Below are 16,272 nucleotides of genomic sequence, written 5' to 3'. Positions count from 1 at the left end.
GAAAATGTACGATAATTGATTATGACCTAAAACTTTATGAGAAACAATAGAGACCCTCATCAGATCTTTAAAAAAAGTAAAAAAACCTATTTTGAAATGTAGCGGATATTTTTATTGGCCGTTATCCAGGGAAATAATTTCCGCGCCTCTTAAATTAAATCCAATAAGGTAAACGTCGATCCTTGACGCGGTCCCAGTACATGTCATCTTGAAAAAGTAATTGTCAATAGAGGTGACAGCAAGGCGTCATCGCGTCATCTATTGGGCATTAGCAGGCGTGTCTCACTCCGCGATTTGGTCGCTTTGGTACAGGTAGCTAAAAGTACAACCGTTCGACCCCAATTTTGGGGTTTGCCATAAGCCGCGCGTGGCGCTGTCGCCACCTAGCGGCCATATCTGTGCTGATCGGAACAGACGCGTTTTGTTAGAGAGTGAGTCTTCTGTACCTAGTACTATTATTTATTCTGTGGCATTAGCATGTCGAGCATTAGTACGTTACCTAACATACATAATGCCATATTTTTGTTAAATTGAACATTATTGCATGACGCACCGCACGCCACTTTCCCGCAGCTAGGCGGCAACCGCCCACTGAAACTCAGTCTCGACGTCCTCTCCGCGCGGTCCGCCTGTCGTTTTCCCCGACTAACCCCAACTAACCCAACTAAACACGCAAAACGACTTTAGGTACTAATTCCAGTGCGCGGTAAAAGCGCCATTTTGGTTTTTCTTTTTTTTCGAATGGGAAGCGACGCGCGCTAGTGTGTAGTGTTCGAAATTTGAATTTTGAAGTGCGTTTCGGTGGTGCATTATTAAGGATTGAAAGGATTTTTTGTCAAGGTTGGTATAATACATGTATTTTTTTTAAATTACTGTTTGCAGGAACTTTTCTTTGGCGCGGGTATGCTAGGAATCGCGCAACGTTTGAGCAGCGTTCATAATATTTATTACAACTTTACTATTGTGATAAAATCTATGATTATAACTAGCCTGCTTAGCTTACTGAGCGTGTCTTCTATATGTGTTACTAACGCCGTTATTCTAGCGCTAAAAATCATATACTTACCTATGAATTTGGAATGGCAACTACCTACATAGGTTATTGCCTCCGTTTGTGCAAAAATGATTGAGTAACAGAGGAACACAAGCTAATAATCTTCATAAATAAATGCAGATTCGTATTCGTTCTATTGATATTTATTTACAAATGCCGGATGTATGCTACAAGTCATTTTCTCTATCAGCCAACCATTGGGTCAAACAGATAGGTATAGTTGGTCAAGCAAATCTTGTGAGTAGGAAAAGGCGCGAAATTCAAATTTTCTATGGGGCGATAACCTTTTGCGCCTTTTTTAAATTTCCCGCCATTTTCTACTGACAAGATTTGCTTGACCAACTATACATATGTATGTATAACTTGTATACCGTAAGTCGATGAAAGGTTCAATTCAAGGAGAATTAAATGTGAAGTCAAATACATAAGAAACCCTAGAGTTTTTCCCTGCCTGAACTGAAATCGAAACCATCCTATACAAACATCAAGGGGCGTATTCAGACCGTTTAATGTGATAACCATTAGATATCAATATTATCTTCAAACTTGCAATACTCACGTGACTGCGCGCTAGCTAGACGCTAGGTATTACTGTTTTTTTTTAAATTGCATTTCGAAATGGGGCGTATTTCATGCTGTGTCTGGAAAGCTTTTCCCAATATTTATATTATATTTAAGCTAGTCATACACAATGTGAGATCACACGAGGAAGTAGAAGTATATTGTTTTATGACAGGCCATCTGTCAGTTTGCGTAACTGACGTAGGTAGCATACTCACTAGAGAACATTGTCTGCGTTTCATTAATCAACTGCCTGTAAATGTTGCTCGTAAACATTTTTCTGCAGCAAAAAACCTTTATTTATACACACAAACATAGACAATTAGGAAAATGTGTAAAACTTTATTGTACACATTACACAGGATATAGAGCCCTAGAGTTGAATTCACGCAAACAGCAACAAAATAATGCAATGACAGCGAGATTTACAGGCTATTGAAACTAAAATACTTTATAATTTATATATAACCCAAAAGCAAACCCATCTAGTTTTATTAAGGAACCAATTCATCACGTCAGTTAGTTGTTCGCAGATTTAATTTAGCAGAACATATTTGACACACAATTTAGGGCCGGTACAGATGGACTGCAACCCGACTGAAACTTGTATGGGAACTGCACGCCGACGAACGTTGCAGTTGGCATGCAGTCGGCGTGCAGCTGTTCCCATGCAAATTGCAGCCGGGCGGCGGTCCGTCTGTATCGGCTCTTAATTACAGCTGTTAGGCAGAATATGCTGCTAACTGTACCTATGTGTATAGGTACTTGCCTAAGCAATTTGCTGTGCAAAATATTATTGGCGGTAGGTAAGCATCTTGGTAAATAATTTCCTTAAGAGCTATATAGTAACAAAATACAACCTTACTTATTCAGGAAATCTGAGTTTACAGATCTAACTACTAGGTACTTACCTACTCTGTAAAACCGTTAAGGTGTATTCGGGTAATACCGAATTTCGGATAATTCCGAAATTCAGATGAAAATCACCCTTAATTCCATCATAATAAAAGTCTCTTTTCGGAATTATCCGACAGTTTTCGACATTCGGAATTACCCGAGTAAACCTTATGTAATGTACTAGAAAAATTTAGATAAAAAAAATTAAACATAGTTATATAATATAAACAAATCGATATATTTGGCTATTTTGGTGCATACTTTATACTTTCGTCACTTGATCGCTGTAAAACGCGGGAATTCATTTGTTTTTGGCGAGCCAATGACCTGATTTCAATAAAGACTTGGCTTTAGTTTCAAAAGATCCGTCTGTGTAAACAAAATAAATCTCTATTACATTGTTTAGTGTCAGGAAGATCTGTCCATTCACTAATTAGCTGAGAGAAAGAATCGGTTTTGTGTTATATGTTGTCTGTGGTTAATATAGATGTCGGCGGCAGATCGTAAGATTAGGCAGATCGTAATGTTCCTGTGTAATGTTTTGACGATAGTGACATTAAACCAATATATAGGTAGGATAGGTTCGTTAGGTTGCTCCATATGCCCGAAGGGCAAACTGGCCAGAAATAGGAGCCCCGCGTAGCTGGGCTTCGTCGACTCAGAGAATGAGTCAAAGATTTTCACGTTTCACGATATGCCTGATCTTACGATCGGCCGCCGACATAGAGATGGTTTTGGGTCTACTGAAATTATACATAAATATGAATATTATACTGCAAAACGTAATTCAAGACCAAAAAAAGTGAGACAATGTTGCCATTGCAATAATTTGTTTCTAAAATTGTAAATTCCTTTTGATAAATAATCACGCTAAGATAATTTATTCATTAGTAATTTTACTCCTACTATTTAAAAAAGTACTTTTATTTCTTTATTTGTACATAAATACAAGACGCGCTAGTAAAAAAGTGGCAACATTTCTTACTTTTTTTGGTCTTGAATTACGTTTTGCAGTTTAGTTATAAATCAGTTTTTGTATAGGTAATAAGTAGATAGAGTGACAATACTGAATAGCGTTTGGTTTCGTAAGGTGGAAATCTGTTAGAGTTAGACCAAGCTAAGTTGGCAGCGATTTTGAATATTTTGATAGCCCAGACTGTTCAAGTGTTATTTAAACGTTACAATTTCATACAAGTTTGAAGTTTAAAATAATTAACACTTGCACTGTCTGTGCTATCAAAATTGCTGCTAACTTAGCTTGGTTAACTCTAGAGAAAGGCATTTTAATACTTATACTTAAAGCTCGTAATACATGAATGAAAGTGTAATGGCATTTGGTGTTAGATAGGTATAAACTTTCGGTTTATGTTGGACACTAATCGGCCTTTAATAAAGATACCTGTTTAATAGTAATAGAAATGCTCTGACTAGACAACCAAGTAGTTTCTACTAAACAGATTTCAGTAAAAACTCTACTAGAGAATGACACTACGAGTTGAAAGCGCTCTAAATCACTAACAACGATTAGCATTCCTTTTGTAAAGATAAACAAAAGCTATGCTGTAACAGCGACTGGCTGAAATTATCAATAATAGTAAGGTTGCGTGACGTTTCTAATACAAAACCAATAGAGGGCGACGACCCCTCCTTACTATTAATTTGTGGGGCGACCTCCCTTAGCCACTACTGAACCTTTTCTGTGTCAAAGAATCGCCGGACACGTGGTAAGGATATCGCCTTCCGAGGATTTGTTATATTGGATAAGTATTTGTAAAATTGGATAAGTAAGTAATGAATCCGGTTATGAGATTTTCGTGCGTGTATTTGAGCAAAGAATTTGTTGTTGGTTCTATTTTTAAAAGCTGTGCCATTTTATAAATACATTGATAAAACTACATTCGCTGCATCGAATATTTTTTGGTTTCTTTTCAAAGTTATCAGTAATAAAAATAATAATTATACTTACAACACCATAAACTTAGGAAATTTGTTTAGTTCTATGTTGTATGCGACGGGAGTAGCAATGCACGCACGAGAACTTTCCAAAGTTGCGAAACTTTCCACATGAGAAATTCTCGGTAACTTCTGAGAATGTTCTCGAGAACGAGAATTTATTTATTTATCGTAGTTTATACCATGAATATTCACGATAGTTTAGGTGTAGTCCTTACCCCCAGAAAATTCCGACTTTTGGTCGTCCGCTTCCGGTCAGAAAAATGTATGACGGCCCGGCCAAACGGTCAGACTTAGGTGGGGGGTGCTCGACCAAATGTCACATAGACGGACCCTGGCAGTTTTTGACGCCGCCATTTTTTTTCAATATGGCCGACTTATTTTTACCTTTTTTAATTTTGTCCTAGCGCGCTGAAATTTTGGTCACGGAATCTCGGGGTCCCCTACATACCTATGAAAAAATTTTTTTTGGAAAAATTCTACAATTGCGGGAAAACTGGCCACTTTTATTTTGTATGGCAACTTTTAAACGGTGCGTGATAGGTGGGGGGTGCTCGACCAAATGTCATAGAGGGCCCCGAGACAAAATAAATTGCATTAAAAAAATCAAAATGGCCGACTTTTTTTTTTCAAGTAGGTCCGAGCGCGCTGAGATTTGGCATGGCGGGAGACAGAGGCCTCTAGATTCTAATGAAACAAAAAAAAATTTTGGAAAAAATTGTCGTAAGTCGAAATGTTCTCTGATATACAGTGAGAATTTAAGCAACTTATTGGTAAATTTATCACATCAACAAAATAGCTAACTGTAATAGACAATAATATATGCATAATAACATTTAGTTTTAAGTTATGCCTATTTAAACTTTATTTCAAGTATATCCTCTTGTTTAAACAATAATTTCCATGTTGCAGGAATGTTCTGAGAACATTCTCGAGAACGTTTCCGCTTTTTGGGAATGTTCTGCAATTTGTACATTGCTAGACGGGAGTTCATTTGAACATTAGCAGTTATAGTGAGACCGTAAAAAGTCTGCAGCGATTTTGATAGCCCACGCAATGCAAGTGTCATTTTAAACGTCAAACTTCTATGAAATTATGTCGTATACATAACACTTACAATGCGTCGGCTATCAAATCCGCTGCAGACTTTGTTTGGTGCGACTATAGATTCGTATAAGAAACAAAATTTCATTAAATAATTTCTTGCGCTAACTCTATTTTTACCCGACTACGGCAACGCAAAAGGAGGGTTATGATTTCGAACGGTATTTGTAACTTCTTATTTTCTCCGTCACACGTTTTTAAATAAATGACGTGTCTGTTAAATAAATACGGAGAAACCCCAGCCATAATAAGAAACAATAAGCCAGCATAATAAGTATCTTTGGATGGAAATAGCCTGACACCACGAACCGTTGACGAGGGTGGTTCTGGTGATTGCGTTCAAAATGTTACAGCTTTCTGGTTTTTATCGCTTTGACTAAAGTTTTGTTATGTCTTTTGACATGCACCTTTTCCTGTAGTTTCTCATGTAATATGTCAGATAGCTTATGATAAATTTGACTGACTTCTGTATTCTTTGGCCTAGAGTTTAGGTACTAAGTTTAGTATGCTCCGAACTTCGTTCAGGTGCAACCTTTAATTACGATGAGGAGGACATTGCAAATTTGTTGATTGACTTCACAAGCCTACTGAAAAACTAACAACATGCAATTAGTAATTATTCAGTTGCTTTCCCAATATGTCCTAACTAGTTTCCCATTGGTTTGGAACTTGGAAGTCAGTGGCTTTAGTAAAGATTCCAACACCAATGCTTGAAGTTATTAGCTAGCTAAACTGATGATCTCCTTAAGGATGCGGTCAAAAAGTGGAATAAAGCGTGTAAAAGTAAGTAAGTAAAGTGGAACAAAAAGAAAATAAGGGGTCCCTAAACTGTTATACCCGAACTTTGAACTTGGAGCTTTTTGAGGATTTTCGCAGGCCAGATTGTGTGAAATTTGGCGATCTTTTCGCGAGGCAGATTGGCAGATTTGCGGGCCAAATCCCGCCCCTGGCATAAAGGAAGAATGGAAGCCACAACTTTGATTGACAAGTCCGAATAAAAGTAGAAACATGCATTTGGCGTTTCGCGTGGCCTTGCTCCGACGCTCCGGCTCCGCTCGTAAATCGACCGCTTTGGCATCCAGCCATAAAATATTTAAAGGAACTTTGAAGGCCAGCGCTTCTGTAATGCTTTTTTGGCCTGTGGTACATTAGTGAACTGATCGGTAGGTACTCTAGGCTAATAGGCTCTAGGTTAACATTGTTAACCGTTAACCCTAACCCTTAAGTTAAAACGGAATTTCTATTCAATCTGTTAGTGATGTGCCTAGGGGTCGGTTTTCAAATCATGATCGGACTTTTGAAAGCACTTTTGGTTTGATATATTGAGAAAAGAGATGGAAATAAAGCAACTCTATAAGTAGGTAAGGAATTGGCGGGGTAAAGTAACCGAGTCTAATATTTATTAACACTAATAATAAATAAATAATAATAATAATATAATTTATAATAATAATATAATTTATTTCATTCAACCTAAAGTAATACATAATACAAGGGGTCGAGACCTTCTAGTAGGTATAGTGTACCTGTATCAGAAAGCCTCGCTCTTCCATATTGTTAATTGGTAACTAATTAGAACATTGTAATACATTGTAATATGAAAATTAGTATAACTATGTTACATTAAGTATCTTAAGAACTAAAACTATAGAACTAAGTTACAATCTATGCGTGTGTGTATGTGTATGTGTGTGTGTGTGTGTGTGTTTGTGTGTGTGTGTGTGCGTGTGCATGTGCGTGTGTGTGTGCTCACTTTAGTAGTTGGGGTATTATATATATATATATATATATTTCAGTGCTAGTGTAAATATTTCAGTGCTAGTGTAAATTATTAGATGATAGAGGTTTTATCCTTAATTACATGAATTAAGATCCTCCTTTATAAATATTAGTTATTTATGAATCAAATTTTCAGTCTTACTGTAGTCTAGTTTGTGTAACCAGTTACAAACTATTTGTTTACATTCGTATACATTTTTCGAGTAAATATTTAGTTCCCTATTTATTTTATTGTATAAGATCGCGGATTGTACCTCATACTGTCTCCTAGCATAAGCTGATTTATTACTGGGTACAGGGACAACTCTATATTTTCGTCTTCCAATTTCTGACCGAGGGTCGAATTTTATTGTCCTGTGAAATCGTACGATTGCTGAGACGATGTAAAGTTTACGTATGCTGAGCAGTTTGCACTCCGCGTAAAGGTCTGAGGTTGGATACCTATACTGTTTAAAGAACATTGTTTTCAAGAGACACCTCTGCCCTCTCTCAAGTTCGAGAAACTTAGTCTTATTTGCACTCCCCCACACTGGTATACAGTATGTAATAATTGATTGCGCAAGAGCAATGTAGATTTGTTGTATAAGTGTTTTATTAGTTACATGACGGAGATTTTTGAAAATCCAGACTAGTTTACGAATTCTTCCGTTCAAATATTCTATATGTTGATGCCAAGAGAGCCGCTGATCAATTATGATGCCAAGATATTTTGTAGTTTCTACTTTATCTAGAGCTCTGCATTGACATGTCAGGGGAGATTGAAAGTTACAGACATGAATTTTTAGACTAAGATTTGGTTTCGGTTGGGCATTGTTAATTTTAGAGAAGCAAATGTAGTTTGTTTTGGCCGCGTTCAAGGTTAATAGATTTTTATTCAGCCATATATTAATCTTTTGCAGGCCCCTTTCCGCGGCTTCAAAAACTGACTCCCAGTTACTCCCTGTGAAAACCACGACAGTGTCATCGGCATATGAGATTATGTAACCCTTACGAATATTCATGTCAGTGAGATCATTTATATAAACGAGGAACAAAGTGGGTCCAAGTACACTGCCTTGCGGTACGCCGAAAGTCACATCTGCCTCATCACTGTATTGGCCTCCAATTTTAACCCTTTGCGTTCGACCTCGGAGATAGTCACTGAGTAGGTCTAGCGGTTTTCCCCTGATGCCGCAACGCTCGAGCTTTTTTACAAGAGTGGGGAGAGACACCGTGTCGAAAGCTTTTTTAAGATCGAGAAAGACAGCTAGGCATTTATTCCCGTTGTCAACGTCTTTAGTTACTCTAGAAGTTAGGTTAAGGATAGCGTCTTCAGTCGATGTCCCTTGTCTGAAACCGAATTGGAATTTTGATAACAGTTGAAATTTATTAAGATAGTTAACGAGTCTAATATTAATCAATTTTTCTATTATTTTAGATATGGTAGTAAGAACCGAGATCGGTCTATAGTTGTTAGGTTCCGTTCTCTCACCACTCTTGTAGACAGGTGTGACCAAAGATTTCTTTAAAGGTTTGGGGAAAACACCCTGGGCGAAACATAAGTTTGTTAGGTGGCTGACTATTGGTGCTATAACGGATTTGCAGAGTTTAAGAAACCTTGTGGGTATACCATCAATGCCCGTCGCACTGTCGGATTTGAGTGACATAAGTATATTTTCTACCTCGTGGGGGTCAGTGTCAAGTAGGACAAAAGATGAGGGCAGTGAATGATTTTGAGTAGATCCAGTGTCAGTTGTTGAAGTAATGTCAGAGTCCACAATGTCGGATGCTAGTTGTTTTCCGATGTTTGAGAAGAAATGATTAATGTGGTTTAACGCCTCGTTTGTGTCAGGTTTGTGTTTCAGAAGTTCGGTGTTGTCACTTTTATTTCCCTTGAGGTTAGTAATACTTTTGATAGTAGTCCATAAAGCTTTGGAGTTTTTCTTGTTTTGTTCCAATAATTGACGCTCGTAGTTGCGTTTTAGTTTTTTAATTAAATTTGTCGTAAAATTTCGGTACCTTTTGAACGTAACCCTCAGTGTCTCATTTTCCGGTTCCGATCTAAGTTTCATCTGCATTTTGTTTCTGTTTTTGATGCAGCGCAGAATGCCCGGTGTGATCCACGGTTTAATTGTTCTACGACATCTAGGTACAGATTTAACCGTTTTACTGTCATTGAGCGATTCGGTTAGGTTGCTAATTAATTGGTTTATAACATAGTTTGGATCAGTGCTGGATAAAAGAGTTTCTAAGTGTTTATCGAGTAGTTTTTCCGCAGCGATTTTGTAGTTTATGACTTCGATGGATTTACGAGTGGATTCAACCGTTTTGTTATAAAATAGAAGTAAGAATGTGGTGCTATGGTCCGTTATTGAAGTGTGGATAGTGGCTGTGTAGGCAGTATTCTTAGTTTTATTTATTTTTAGCATAATATGGTCCAGACAGCTGCTCAGACGTGTAGGTTTTAAAAGGCCAGGTAGAATCCCATGTGCACTTAACATGTGGAGATAGTTATGCCTGTTATTATACTCGTATTGAGTTTCTTGGGTACGCGGGATCAAGTTAATATTAATGTCTCCTGCAATGACTAGGGTATTAGAGCGGAGCGATTCTAGATGCTCATTAAGGGAGTTAACAAAGTTAATTGCATTGTTGTTAGATGGGGATCTATAGATCCCCAGGACAGTTGTGTTGTGAACTATTATTTGCAAGCACGAAGCATGTTCAAGTTTTATTTCTTTTATTGTAGCATTTAAGTTTGTTTTTACAAATGCAACTACACCGTCATTTTGATTTAAGTGATTTGAGGTGGACAAAGATGAGTAGTTAGCTAGGTGAGGTGTGGGTTTTATTGAATTTAGTCTACATTCTGTAAAGATTATGATGTCAGGTTCAAAGTCAAGAAGGGATAGAGTTATTAAAAAATCGTGGAAGTTTGTGTAGATACTGCGGATATTCTGCGATACAACTGTAATGGTTCTATTATTGGGTTTAGGTATGTGTTTGAATAGATCATGTGGGCTACATTCAAAAGAATGGGCTACTTCCATGCTGTCAATGTCATTTAGTACATTTTGGTGAATATTCACTTTTGTAAGAGTGACTATGACTAATGTTAACCAGATAGGGTTTGAAATGGGTATTCTTGGAAAATAGGCAAAACAAGTGCGGTTTATGTGAATCAATTTGTTTCAGTGTTGTAAGCTGTGAATGTTCAGTTTTACGTACGAGTGATAATTGGAGACCAATAAGGAGTATATTATTATGGTTGTATATTACATATTGTGTATGCGTGAGTTGTGGGTGTGTGCCGGGGGGGGCAGACACAGAGTTGGGTATAACTCTTGATGTCGTGAAGCGAGGTACTAGGGGCGCATGGGTCTTTATTGGTTTGTATTTCACGTGTTTTATTAAATTTGATGTTTAGTTTAGTGTTTGTTTCTATAACAGACTTATCAGGGACGCATGAGTTTATCAATGAACGATAAAGAGAGGTTATAACATAAATGCATATTTTTAACGGACTCGTGTGTACCTGGGTAGGGATACTAGGGTGCCATAACTTTAGGAGTGTTGAGTTAGTATTGAGGTTTAAGTGTAGTTTCTGTCTTGAGTTTTTTTGAATATTAAATTTGAAATATGGAAACAGATTACTAGGGGCGCATGGTTCATCATTGTTGGTTGGTTTTTCACGCATTTTATTGAATTTGGATTTTATGTTTGAGTTTGAGTTAGAAAAATTACCAGGGATCCATAAAATTATCCATGAGCGATAAGCAAATATTATAACATAACAGATGCACATTTTGAAAAGAGTCACGTATAGCTGGATACTAGGGTGCCATGAGTTTCTAGGTGGTGAATTGGTATTGTAGTTTATGTCTAGTTTCTTCTGTTCTGAGTTATTTGTTACAGTAATAATTGGGTTAAACTTATACTTACTAAGTACACTTAACACATTTTGAACTAGGAGTAGTAATAATAATAGGTATAGTCACATTTGTGTAGAGGGTCTGGCTCCCGGGCATTCACAGTCCATGTTATTTTGCGCGTTATCTTCCTGCCTTCGCGGGCCCTCGTTCCTCAGGCGGTCAAGCTGGGCTTCGCTCGTTATCAATATTATCCGCGAGTTATCACTTTTCCGCAGGTAAATTCTTCCATAATTTGTCCAGCAGTATTTATATAGATTTGTTCTTTTTAGGTCTCTAGCGAGAAAGTATAGTCTGGCTGCGTGGGAAGTAAGTTGTTCAGAAACGTATATCGGTGTGTCCGGGGCGGAGGTTAGACCTAGGTGTCTTGCCTTCAAACTATCTCGGTTTTTGATATTGAAGTCTTTACATTTTTTTAGCACCTCATTTTTTAGGATGACAGATGTGGTTTCAACTACAACAGTTGACGTCTTAGAGTCAGTTTTTTTGTTTTTGATCCTGTAAATATCTTTAATATCTTCGGTTTTTATTTGACACTTAACATGGTTGCCAAGTTGTGATACCATGCCAATCATATTTTCTTTGGTTTCCGGTTTTTGTGATGGGACATTTTTTATTTCTATGTTTGTTACGCGGCTCTCGCGCTGCAGGTCCTCGATTTTGGCTTCTAGAGAGGCGATATATTTCCTGTCCTGCTGGGCATCCGCTTCTAGCTTCTCTACTTTATTTTTATAGTCTTCAAATTGTGCCGATAAGAAGGCCACGGATCCCTCGATGCTGCAGTTTGTTTTTTTTATTTCATCAAGCGTCGTCGTGTTCTTCTTAATCTCTACGAGTTGCTCTGCCAGTTTTGTAGATATTAATTTCGTTATTTCGTCTTTAAAGCTTTCCAGATCGAGCTCATCAGTTCCTCTTTTTCGTTTGCTCCTCGCTGTGCTATATGTGTTATCCGGGGTTTTTATCCCTTCGGGGCCCATTGTGTTGGCCTCTAGAAGAGCTTTCTCCATGTCGCTATTTTCATTGGTTTTGCCTGCCATGCTACCAGGAATCTATAAGCAGATAAGAGGTAAGTACTCGTGCGCCGCTATGGCCGGTTATGTCTTTTGTCTCGGCGCGCTGCGCAAATCGCGTAGCAGCGCACTAATGAGGGGGCGGAGCTAGCGCGCTAATGGTGACGCGTGCGCAGGTAGCGGTAGGGCGCTCGATGCTATGCTCACAACTCTGGTACCAGGGCCTCAGCGCTTCGTGTGTCTCGCACCGCGATCGCTTCTGTTTTATGCTGTCCTATTTTTATGCACAGATTTAATTTATTTAAATTTAATTTAATTTTAATAATAAAAGAGACGTGGATTAAAACTACGTTAACACCAGTCGGTGGTCCGGGGGGAAGAGGAATAAATAAATAAATATTCACATTCTTACACAGATTGACTAAGTCCCACAGTAAGCTCAAGAAGGCTTGTGTTGTGGGTACTCAGACAACGATATATATAATATGTAAATATGTACTTAAATACATAGAAAACAACCATGACTCAGTAACAAATATCTGTGTCATCACACAAATAAATGCCCTTACTGGGATTCGAACCCAGGACCATCGGCTTCACAGGCAGGGTCACTAAGCCAGACTGGTCGTCAATCTTAATTTATTAACATTAATTAATTAATCTGTGGTATAATGGATGACCAAAGCTACCAAATATGTACCAACCGAGTTTTTCTACTGACGAATTGGTTTGCTCGCTGCCAGATTATTTATACTTAGAGTCTGTGCGGAAAGAGAAGAATTGAGGAATGTAAGGGAACCAATAAATTCTATGACTCTTCTCTTTCCGCACACTCTATTTAAATATCTATATCCTCAAAATTTCAAACAATTTTGGTGAGAAGTGACCAAATCATCATCTTCCTCGCGTTGTCCCGGCATTTTGCCACGGCTCATGGGAGCCTGGGATCCGCTTGGCAACTAATCCCAAGAATTACCAAATAACTTTGCTAATGTCTGCTTTTGCCGGGTCCCTCAACTTTGGAATCAATTGGAGATTACGTACAACTAATAGATATAACGCCGTATTCGAACTTCAAGATATTCACAAGAGACGACACGTACTAGATCCATTCTAGATAATAGTTTAGATATCAACTGGTTCTCTTTTGCAGCGCAATTCGGGCAACCAATGTCACGTTTACGTTAGATAGAGTAAGATATCTATTAGATGTGAATGGGATCTCTAAGTCATATCCTGTGGAAATCGTTCAAGAGTATCTCCAGAATCGCGCAAATGTCAAATTTGACAGGTTAGATCCTAAACATATCGTTATCGTATCTTGGTGATGTCTAAAAGATATCTAATAGATGTCTATTTCAAAATCCGAATCGGGCCCATAATTGTACAGGGTGCAGCAATGCAAAGACAAATCTACATGTAAAAGTATAAAGAGTTCACCCCACCTTTATACTCTTTCACTGTACCTTCATAAATGTGTTTGTTTGGTTTGGTTGCCTAGAAACAGCTTAGGGGTCGACGCTCGACCACAACACTGAATAAAACAAAATTTTAAATGCGGTCTTTAATCGCACCAGCACTATACTAGTATAGCTAAATATGGCTACAGAAAACTGGATCATTTTGTTATGAGGCCAAGAAAATAGCGAAATCATATCTTTGTAGGCATTACGTAGGTGTATCCTATTTTACTTGACTTGCTTCAAATTACTCTTCTTCTTCCTCGCGTTATCCCGGCATTTTGCCACGGCTCATGAGAGCCTGGGGTCCGCTTGACAACTAATCCCATGATTTGACGTAGGTACTAGTTTTTACGAAAGCGACTGCCATCTGACCTTCCAACCCAGAGGGGAAACTAGGCCTTATTGGGATTAGTCCGGTTTCCTCATGATGTTTTCCTTCACCGAAAAGCGACTGGCAAATATCAAATAATATTTCGTACAAAAGTTCCGAAAAAGAAAAACTCATTGGTACGAGCCAGGGTTTGAACCCGCGACCTTCAGATTGAAAGTCGCACGCTCTTACCGCTAGGCCACCAGCACTCAAATTGCTTTAAATTACTATTGGGCTTTTTTATATCAAGTCTAAATCATAGGAAGTCCGAGTGGGGTATGCGAGTTACAGCATGAATCATGATAGAGTTAGACCAAGAGAAGTCTGCAACGATTTTCAAACTTTTAAGAAATGACATAGGCATAAATAGCACTGGCACTGCGTGTGCTGTCAAAATCTCTGCAGACTTTTCTTGGTCTAACTCACCCCACCTACCTGAACTCTAGGTATGTACCTACCTAGAGTCAATAGCAGTTCAGAATCTCATAACTTCTACGCATTCATTTCTCTAAATATTGCAACATTATAAGAAATTCTGGCAAAGTTTGCAAGGACGATGTCAGTGGGTGTTTTCTAGATTAAATTGCACTGGGATCGTCATCTCTTCGTCACGGGTATTTCGGGACCATTCATGATCCAATCAAGACACTCATAATTTTAAATACGACCGACTCGGGACGGGATACTGGAGTATTCAGAGTGGCAAACTAGCATATCAATTTAATATAATTATTAGTGACAACGACGGACACTGTTAGCCTAAGCAGGCGTGGCTCACTCCGCGATTTCGTAGCTTTGCTAGAGGTACAGCCCATCCGTTCGAACCCAATTTTGGGGTTTGCCATAAGCTGCGCGTGGCGCTGTCGCCACCTAGCGGCCATATCTGTGCTGATCGTGACAGACGCGTTTTGTTAGAGAGTGAGTCTTCTGTACCTAGCAGTGGCGGCGCGTCCATAAAAGCCGATTCCCACCGGCTTGCCTGTTTTTGGACGTTTGATCAGAGTTGTAAAGGAAATATGTAAGCCAAATTAGCCCCGGCTTGCCTTATGGATATGTTTGACGGGCCGCCACTGGTACCTAGTACTATTATTTATTCTGTGGCCTAGGTAAGGTTTGGCTTCAAAACCGGGGGACTTATGTAGTTTGAATCCCGTCTGGTAGTGTCAAGTCAGCATCAATAGCAACCTCCGAAAGTATCTGCAACCCTCGAACACTCGTCCAAACAGAAACATATTTCTTTCAATAACAATTTGCATTCAAAAGTATTTGTCACAGTCTAATTTTATTATTCTTCCTTAATTTCTACGAAAATATTATGAGTCACGTCAAAGTCAGTGCAGAGTTATTTTAGTCCAACTAAACTTAAACACTGCAACACCCACCTGACCCTAGCCTCGCAGAGGTCGCACAACACTGAATAAAACAAACGCAGGTTCAACTCCGTAATTGTCACAATTGCACGCGTCCTTTGCGCTTCCTTATTAAATCCGCTCTAATTCCTGCGCTTGCGCCGTCGACTGCACATTAACAGCAACACACTATTGTGGACCGTATCTCGTCGCATTAAGGTCCACGAATTATCAACTAATTATCGACGGTGGTAGGACGGGTTTAATTGTCGCTGTTGAGGATCTTGCGCCGAAAATACCTACAATAATTAGTACGCCACATTGTTGCGGATTGAGATCTAATTTTGAAGGGCTTGATCCGCTTGATACTGATTTCAGTATGAGGTATTTAGGGCAATCGTTTTCATAAACTGTTAACATTTGTTTACACTCGTGTATTGACACGAGACTTTTCTATTTAGGCTTCCGTACCCAAAGGGTAAAAACGGGACCCTGTTAGTAAGACTCCGCTGTCCGTCCGTCTGTCTGTCTGTCACCAGGCTGTAACTCATGAACCGTGATAGCTAGACAGTTGAAATTTTCACAGATGATGAGTGCGACTCGCACTTGGCTTTTACTATAGATGTAATTAAGTCCAAATACACACATTACCAATGGTGAGGCAAATAGCGAACACGAGTGTGTGAATGCAGAAAGAAACAGGCCTACCACTAAAAACCATAATTTGAAATTTCTTTGTGCGATAGAGAGGCAGATAAAATCTTGATTGTCGCTTTTCGCGGTAGGCCCTCTGACCACTTGCTATTCGCCTTGTATTTTGCCTC

Source organism: Cydia fagiglandana, chromosome 10 (genome assembly GCF_963556715.1).
Source record: "Cydia fagiglandana chromosome 10, ilCydFagi1.1, whole genome shotgun sequence".
In the NCBI taxonomy this organism is placed as follows: domain Eukaryota; kingdom Metazoa; phylum Arthropoda; class Insecta; order Lepidoptera; family Tortricidae; genus Cydia; species Cydia fagiglandana.
This window is presented reverse-complemented; position numbering follows the sequence as displayed.